An 8,289-nucleotide genomic window follows, 5' to 3' on the forward strand; every position below is an offset into this window, starting at 1 on the left:
TTTTGAGAATATTCATCCTCGCAATGTCTCGTCATATAAAAATGTTTTTTTTTTACAACATTTCACAACAGGTACTTTTTGCAAAAAATGAAACTTTCGGGTTCGGGCCGGGCTCGGAGTTGATCAAAAAAAATAAGTTTCAGGCTCGGGTTTTAACCAAAAAAAAAATCGTGTACGGATCGGGTACGGGATTGAAAAAAGCCAAACCCGACCATCTCTACTCTGTAATACTTGAGATTTTTTCAGAAGTTGAAACAAACAAAAAAAAATTAAATGAAGAGTGTTCCACATCAAAATACATCACGAAAAAAAAGCTGTAGAAAATTTCTGTTTTTTTAGTTCAGAGTGTCTTGTTTACAATATATTTTTGCTACTGAGAGTTTTTCGAAAAGTGGAAAAACTGGCGTCACCCGAAAAGCAGCGTCGCGAATTGATAAATGCGGTCAGAATGGATGCTCTATTAATGTCAAGATTTCAAGCGTGTCGTGAAAGCGTTTAAGAAGAGACGCAATGCTTCGGTCAGGGGTGTGGCCGAAGAGTTAAATCTGTCCGAGTTTTTTGTTTAGAGAAGCCTCCAAATCGTGACAAACGGCAAAATACGGTAGATGCTAACGAAGCCTCATTGTCTCATCAGGTATGACGAGATTTACGTCAAGGCGGACTTCCGGCAGCTTTCGGTGCTACTGTTTTTTACCGCTCAGAATGATGATGTTCCGGAAGGAATGATAATGTTTTGGAAGGAGAAAGCAAGAAAGTAAAAACTTCAAAATTTTGGCAATAAGTATAAGAAGGGCCGCAACGTAGAGAGGGGCGAACGGCTCACGAGTCGTTCATATGAACCGGTTCTTAGAAAAGAGCGAGAGAATGAACGGCTCACGAAAAAGCACCACGGTTCTTTGAGCGCACTAGAACTGATGGTTCGCGTGAACCCGAAGTTTGCCGAAACAACACGAACTGTCAACGCTTGTGAATCATTGTGAACCATGAGCGGTTCATATGAGCCGGTTCGAAACGGTGAGTGAGCGGTTCAGAGCCGCTCTTACAAAAAAACCGTTTTGCCCACCCCTACGTCAACGCACCGGTCCATCGAAAAATACTGGTCTATTATCAAGCAGGCATCTCAAGGAGGTCAAATCTGAGTAAGACTAGAGACTGTGCTATAAAGAGATACGCAAAGAGACAAGCAGTAAATATGGCAACCCTTTGCTAATATTCTATTTTGTACAATTCTGGCAACCACATTTATTTTCGCATGACTTTTCATACGCACTAGAAAGTGTAATGAAATTTCGAAACTTTGTTTGGATATATTACTGAGTTTCAATGCTTGTTCATACAGTTATTTAATTTTCAATGCATCACTCATAACATGAGCATGACGAACACATTTTTCGTTGAAACCATGATTGCACGTGATTCACAGAATTGATACTGATTGCAACACACATTCTGTACGAAAAGTAACAAGCATGAGTTTGTTTACTTTGCACACTTGGAGCCTCGATTTGACGGTTCACTTGGAGTTTTCGACCTCACTCTTTGCGTATCTGTTCATAACACCGTCTGTAAGTAAGACCTAAGAAAAAGTAGGTTTGGAACCATTTAAATATTACATAACGTGAAATTCGGCAATTTTCAATACCCACCCACCCCCATGTAACGCAATTTTACATGTTTGCTACACGCAATATAACGCTTCGCTGAATACCCCCCCACCCCTGAGCGCGTTATGTATTATTTGAATGATCCCTCTCTGTGTAGAAGACGCTGTAACCAGATATTGTACAGAACCTAACCTCGGTTATGGTATTGAAGTTAAATGAAATAAATATGCTAAAAGCTTACTAATGAGTTACATTTTATTGTCTTGACAATCAGCAACCCTTTTATAGATCATTATTTTTAAGTACAGCCAAACCAATTTTTTTCGTGCGATTGTTTCTGAGCGATTGCCTTTGTGTGGTTTTCTTTGTGCGATATATTATTACAGGTATACCCTGTACACTCTTAAGGGTTACATACCTTCTTGGTCGAGAAAAATGAGGGAAGTTTGAATCTATTTTAAAGTGCATAGCACCATTTTCATTGCATCAAAGGGGTATTTTTCTAAAAGTACAGTTTATCAACAACAAAAAAATACGTTTGATTTTGAGATATACCAATTATTACTGGAGTAATGGCCGTTTCCCCGAAACGCTACTTTTTTGCAGAGGCTTGCGGTGATCCTGATAGAGACTCAGCGGGTCAACCGAAATCAAAAAAATCATATTATTTCATTAGTTTAGAAGTGTGCCGATTCCTTGAACGTTCGTTTTTATGAGTATTTTGTTTTCAGTGCAAATGGGAACGTTTTCCCAAAAAATGCACGTTTTGAGCGCTAAAAATTGCATTAAAAAATTTTTTGCGGTAAAATGTAACTGTATGTTTCAAAAAGCGATCGTTCAAGGACCGGCGAATTTAATAACGAAAATTTAAAAAAAAAGATGAAGGAAATCGGTTCCGTAGTTTTTCCGCAATCAGGATCACGGCAAAGTCATTTTCGGAAAACACTATTCCGAGATAATCGCGTGTAAAGTTTCAAGTTAAGCTTATGCGGCCGTGGCGAGGCGCACTGCAAATCGCTCTAACTTTCTTCCTATTGCTCAGATCTGTATGAAAATTTGTGAAAATGTTCTCAAGATGTTGTATTTGAAGATAATACAATAAAAATTTTTTCGGTTTTTTGAAAACTAAAAAGGTATATAACCCCTTAAATTTACCCGGCGAAACCCTTACAGGGCGGCCAAGTACCTTCAGCTGACTTTTGGACTCCTGCTAGAGCACTGAAAATAAAACTTATGCGCGTATTCCGTTCATTTTCCTCTGGCTATCGGTGATGGGGCTAGCTGCGAGGACATTGCTGCTCTTTGTCGGTATGGCGGTATCCAACAGCTCCTGCTGCAACGATCTCCGGCGGGGTAGTGTTTAAAATTGCTCCTTGGCACTTAGCCGGGGTTGGCTAATGACTTTAGATTTGCTTACCCTAATCGGCGAGCAAACGCCAAACTTAAAGCACTCGACGCACGGGCCAGTGGTACAACCCAACAAACATTTGGGCTGAATAAAATAGCTAAACATTTCAGAATAGCTGAATAAAGTCTGATTACAGGTGGAACTGATTGCCACAACATTAAGTTTTTCTACAAGCTGTACAAAGAATGAATAATCGCTTCTACAGAATTGATCAGCATGTATAAAAGCTGTTCAAATGGCTAAGTTATTTTTAATTAAGCCCTTGTTCGGCTATTTAGGAAGCCGAATGTAACAGGTAGCTGATTTAGTTCTTCAAAACTGACTGATTGAAAGCTGAATAAACACTCAGAAATACATTATTCGTTCTATGTTCAGTCGTCAGCTGAATAAGATTAGTTGAAAAAGCGCTTATTTAACCAATAAATGTTTCTTAGGAACCTTCACTGGTTTTGTTTTCTATCAGCGGAACAACCGTCGCTGCACTGAACACGCGAGACACAAACTGTAGAACACAAAAAACAGTTCAAAACACATAGGGTAGAGCGGGGCTAGTTGGTCATTTTTGGTCAAAATGTTTTGTAACTTTTTGTGGGAAATATTATGGCAAAACTCATAACATGGAAATGTTGTGTTAAGTCTATAGCATCTAGGAAAAATATAAACTGTACAGAATAGTTTATGATTTTGCGGATATTCTATGTTTTTTGAGTGGATGTCGAATTGGCCAACTAGCCCCTCAGCTGGGGTAAGTTGGTTAGGGTGTGGGGTAAATTGGCCATTTATATTTCGGAAGGACAATTCAGTTTTTTTTCCTAGCTGCATTTGCGGCAGCCTGTGGTGTCTCAGCGGAGGTCAAACCGCACCCGGTTTTTTGTTCATAAAAAACCATAAAAATCATCTTGTTCAGAAAAAAGTAACTCATGATTGCATGAAAAAAATCGTGTTACTCTTTAATACCTGATGAGAAGTATATGTTTAAATCTCTCTAAGAGTTTTGTTGCGAACGTTATACGTTATTTGAGATCAATTACTCAGCATTTATAGTGTGCAATAAAAGATTCAACAAAATGACAATGCAATGGAGATAACTTTTACCAAATATATAAATTGAAATAAATGGTTTTACTAAACAATAAAAAATGCTGTTTCGCTTGGATTAAAATTGCATCACGACAGCACTGTTCCTGAAATTGCATTTACTTGGTTTCTTGAATTCATTTATGATGTCCATATGACCAGCCAACCCCGCTAGTATGTGACCAACTAGCCCCTCACGTATTAAATATGAAAATTACTTGAAATATATGGAAATAAAATTTTGGCGAAAGTTTGCTTTACACAACTTAAAACTAACGGAAATGACTTCATAATACATTGAGCCATGTTCATTTCCATTTGGCTAACTTTGTTTAGACAAAAAGTTTCAACTTGAAAACCGAGTAGAATTGATGGCCAATTTGCCACCAACCTGTATTTATTATACGTCTCAATTAAAACTGTACTTCAATTCGTCATTTAGTTTCCCTGGTTATCTACTACGTATTACCCATATAACCCGATTTTTTTGATACGTAGATTCGAAGATATTCTCATTGTCCAACTTACCCCGGAACCAACTAGCCCCGCTCTACCCTACATAAGACATACGTAACACTGGCGTTTTTTTCTGGTACACGTTGCCCCATAGTACTCCGTACATCGTCCTGTCAAACTGCTCAATAAATAATGAACAAAATGAATTTCCTTTTTCTCGGCTTTATAGAGCCCCGAAGAAAAACCCATAAGGAACTGTCAAAAAGTTATTTACAAAATCAATGCAGCATTTCTCGAGTAGAAACGAGACAAATGCAGGGCTGCACAGGTACACTGCCTTCAAAACCAACTCAAACAGTGATTTTATTCAGAGTGTGGTACCATTCGAGTAGTTCATTTTGTACCAACTTTTTTGGAAGATTTCTTCCTGAGTGTAAAGTATGTATGTGAAACGCTCACTAAACGAACAAAAACAAACCGGCATGTGTCTCTTCTCCCGTTTTTTATTTTATACTCTAATATTTATTTAGGCCCAATCGCTAAGCATAACGGGGCCGATCTTCTCTCGTGGTCGAGGCTAAACTTATTATCCCGCGATGGCTGCCTCCGCTGCCGACCAAAACAAACCCGTCGAAGCTGAATTCAGCTTCTAACCATTCATTCACAAACACGATAAAAATCCAAGCTATCTAAAAACGAACGATTTTAAATAAAAATTGAAAAAACATGAGCACGATATTCAGCGCAAGTGGTGAGAGTTGTCATGTTGGGTAGTTGCTTGTGCAGAAGTATAAGACAATCCACGGGTGACGTTTCACTGCTTGCACGTTTGTTATTGTTGTTGTTTTTCAAGTTGCACAACCAAAACAGAACCTAACACGAAATCTATTTATGACGGAAATAAAATCTAAAGTGATATTAAAAGGATTGCCACTCGCGATACTAGAGCAACCGATCGGACAGCGTTTGTTTTTCACGATTTTCGATCCAGGTTGCGTCCAAGTCGCGAGCTTTCAAACATTCCTAATCCTAATGTCGTTTTCGTTTTCGCGGTGTAGCTACACTCAAACGACACTTTTGACACCGAAAATGTTTTATTTGATTTTACGTGCTACCCTTTTTCTGTCTCTCCCTACACTTTTTCTGTCACTGATGACACCCGAAAAAAGCAGAGTGTGCTGTAGGAAGTTACCAACACATTCACACGTATGTGTCAAAACTGGTTTGTTTTGGTTTTCGTTCCACGTGGTAAAGTGTCAGGTAAATTTTTTCTCAGCAAATTTTCGAGATGGACATATGAAATTTGTATTTGTATTTGTATTTATTTATTCATATCATCTGACCTTTTTGGTCTTAATGAAGTGGGTTGGGTGGGGAAAAGCCCATTCGAGAAATTCCTTAAGAAAAGCTCAATTGCGCGTAAAAACCCCACCATCTTTTGATTGAACATTAACATTTTTGAATTTAAGTCTAACAACAAATAAATATACTATTGTAAAATATGACACATGAAATCACTTAACTAGCTAAGAAACAAATTTACCCTAAGGCTAACAAATTACAACATTCGCTTGAGTCTATTTTTAAAAGTAATACTAGAAACGTTGAAGTCAAATAAGTAAAATACATTGTTGAAGACGTCACATATCGCCCTGATGGGTTCGTTTTGGCCATATTCTGTACGATTAAATGGGAGACGCAGAAAGTTTCGCAATCTTAGGTTTCGATAGGGAACATTCACGTTGATTTGAGCCAAAATGTTTGGAGCGTCAATTTCGCCACTTAGTAGTTTTCCCACGAATACAGCCTTGGACACGTCTCTTCTTTTTGCTAGTGTGTCAATGCCAAGTAGACGGCATCGGTTAGCATATGGTGGTAATTGGGCAGGATCACGCCATGGAAGTGATCTTAGAGCGTAACGCAGAAACCTGACCTGTACTGATTCAATCCGGTTGGCCCAGATGTCAGTGTAAGGGCTCCATATGATAGCAGATGTTTCCAAAACAGAGCGAACTAGTGAGACGTATAGCGATAGCAGACAAAACGGATCAGTAAACTCTTTGGCGATTCTCATCATGAAGCCGAGATTTCTGTTTGCTTGTGCAATGATATGAGAATAGTGGTGCTTGAAGGACAGCTGGGAGTCAAGCAGTACACCTAAATCATTCATTACCGATACTCTCTCGAGGGTTTCTCCACATATACTATAGTTCCAAGGTAGTGGTTTAATTTTTCGTGTGAAAGAAATTACGGAGCATTTATAAACACTGATTGTCAGAAAATTACGGTTACACCAATCAACGAATGCATCAAGATATTTTTGCAATTCTTTGCAGTCAGCTATAGATCGAATGATGCGAAACAGTTTTAGATCATCAGCATAAATTAATTTACAGCCATGTGGAATGACGAAACGAGACAAAATGACGAATGCGATTATGACCAAAACAAAACGAATTGACAGCTATCCCATTATTACGCATACCAATGCAATGACACTGAAAATGTTTTGTTTGAAGCTGCAAAGTATAGCACGGAAAAAGTGTAGTACACCGCGAAAACGAGAACGATATTAGGGTAATCGCTCCATTATTCATCTCAACAGCTTGGTGCACCTATATTCATCTTATTTCTCTCATTTGTCCAATTTACCGTCAAATTGACATATCATCAAATTGATCATAAAGGCGTGATGAGATGAATATAGATACTGAGATGAATATAGGACCGGTTACTTTATAACATTCCAATTGGCTTGAATTGTGTATTCTCAATGTGGGTTTTTGAAAGGATACAATAAATTAACACCGAAAAGTATCTGCATGCAAGTATGAATGAAGTTGAATCTCGAAATAAATCAAACTGTCAAATATCGTTAATCAATGCGCAACATCTAAAACTCGGATTTCAAATCTAAAACTTGGAAAATTTTGCAATTTTAGGACGATTATTATTGCTTAATTTTGTCAAATTGTGCGCGATAAAACGAAATTATGATAGTTCCAAACTCTAAGTTTGTGTTTTGTTTCAACAATGACCGAACTGGTTTACAACACGAAAAATAACTGAACTTTCACCATTTATCAAATGTTGCATAGTTGTTTGTGATTCTGTTTCAGCACTGCCGACCAGTAACTGTAGAACTTCATACATTATTTCAGAAAAACACTCCAAACAGTACCATGAATATTCATCAAAACGACATTGTTCCTGGGGCACACAAAAGTTACTAGAAATTTAATTTAATTAAATTAAGCTTTATATACGACAAAAATCGAGTCATAATAAACTTAACCGAACGAGCCGAGCCCTGCCTTCTGTAATTTACAAGCTGGTCGTTCTTCCCCTGTCACGCGGTTACAGCCCAACTTGGCACCCTTTTTCCAGGTACTACACCCTGTTCGCACGAGGCATTCTGGATCCTTTATTAATAATAATTAAAAAAAAAAAAAAACGAGTAATAAAGCGGAAGCAACCCTTTTTCCGTCAACTATATACAAATATTTTCGGTGACGGTTCAAGAAACCCCTTTCAACCATTATGTCTTCAAGACAATAAAAAGAAAAGAAACAAAAAAGGGTAGACCAGCTGGGTTGAACACCCAGCGACCGTGGCTTGGAGTAAAAACTTTCGTCTTTTCAGTGCACATTTACTTAGCAGCACGCGATAGTTGTAAATGGGTTTCCGGATAATTTCACATCGCGAAACAACTAGGTTCCTTAAAAGGGCATCACCATCTTGTGG

The sequence above is a fragment of the Wyeomyia smithii genome, chromosome 3 (assembly GCF_029784165.1).
Source record: "Wyeomyia smithii strain HCP4-BCI-WySm-NY-G18 chromosome 3, ASM2978416v1, whole genome shotgun sequence".
Taxonomy (NCBI): Eukaryota; Metazoa; Arthropoda; class Insecta; order Diptera; family Culicidae; genus Wyeomyia; species Wyeomyia smithii.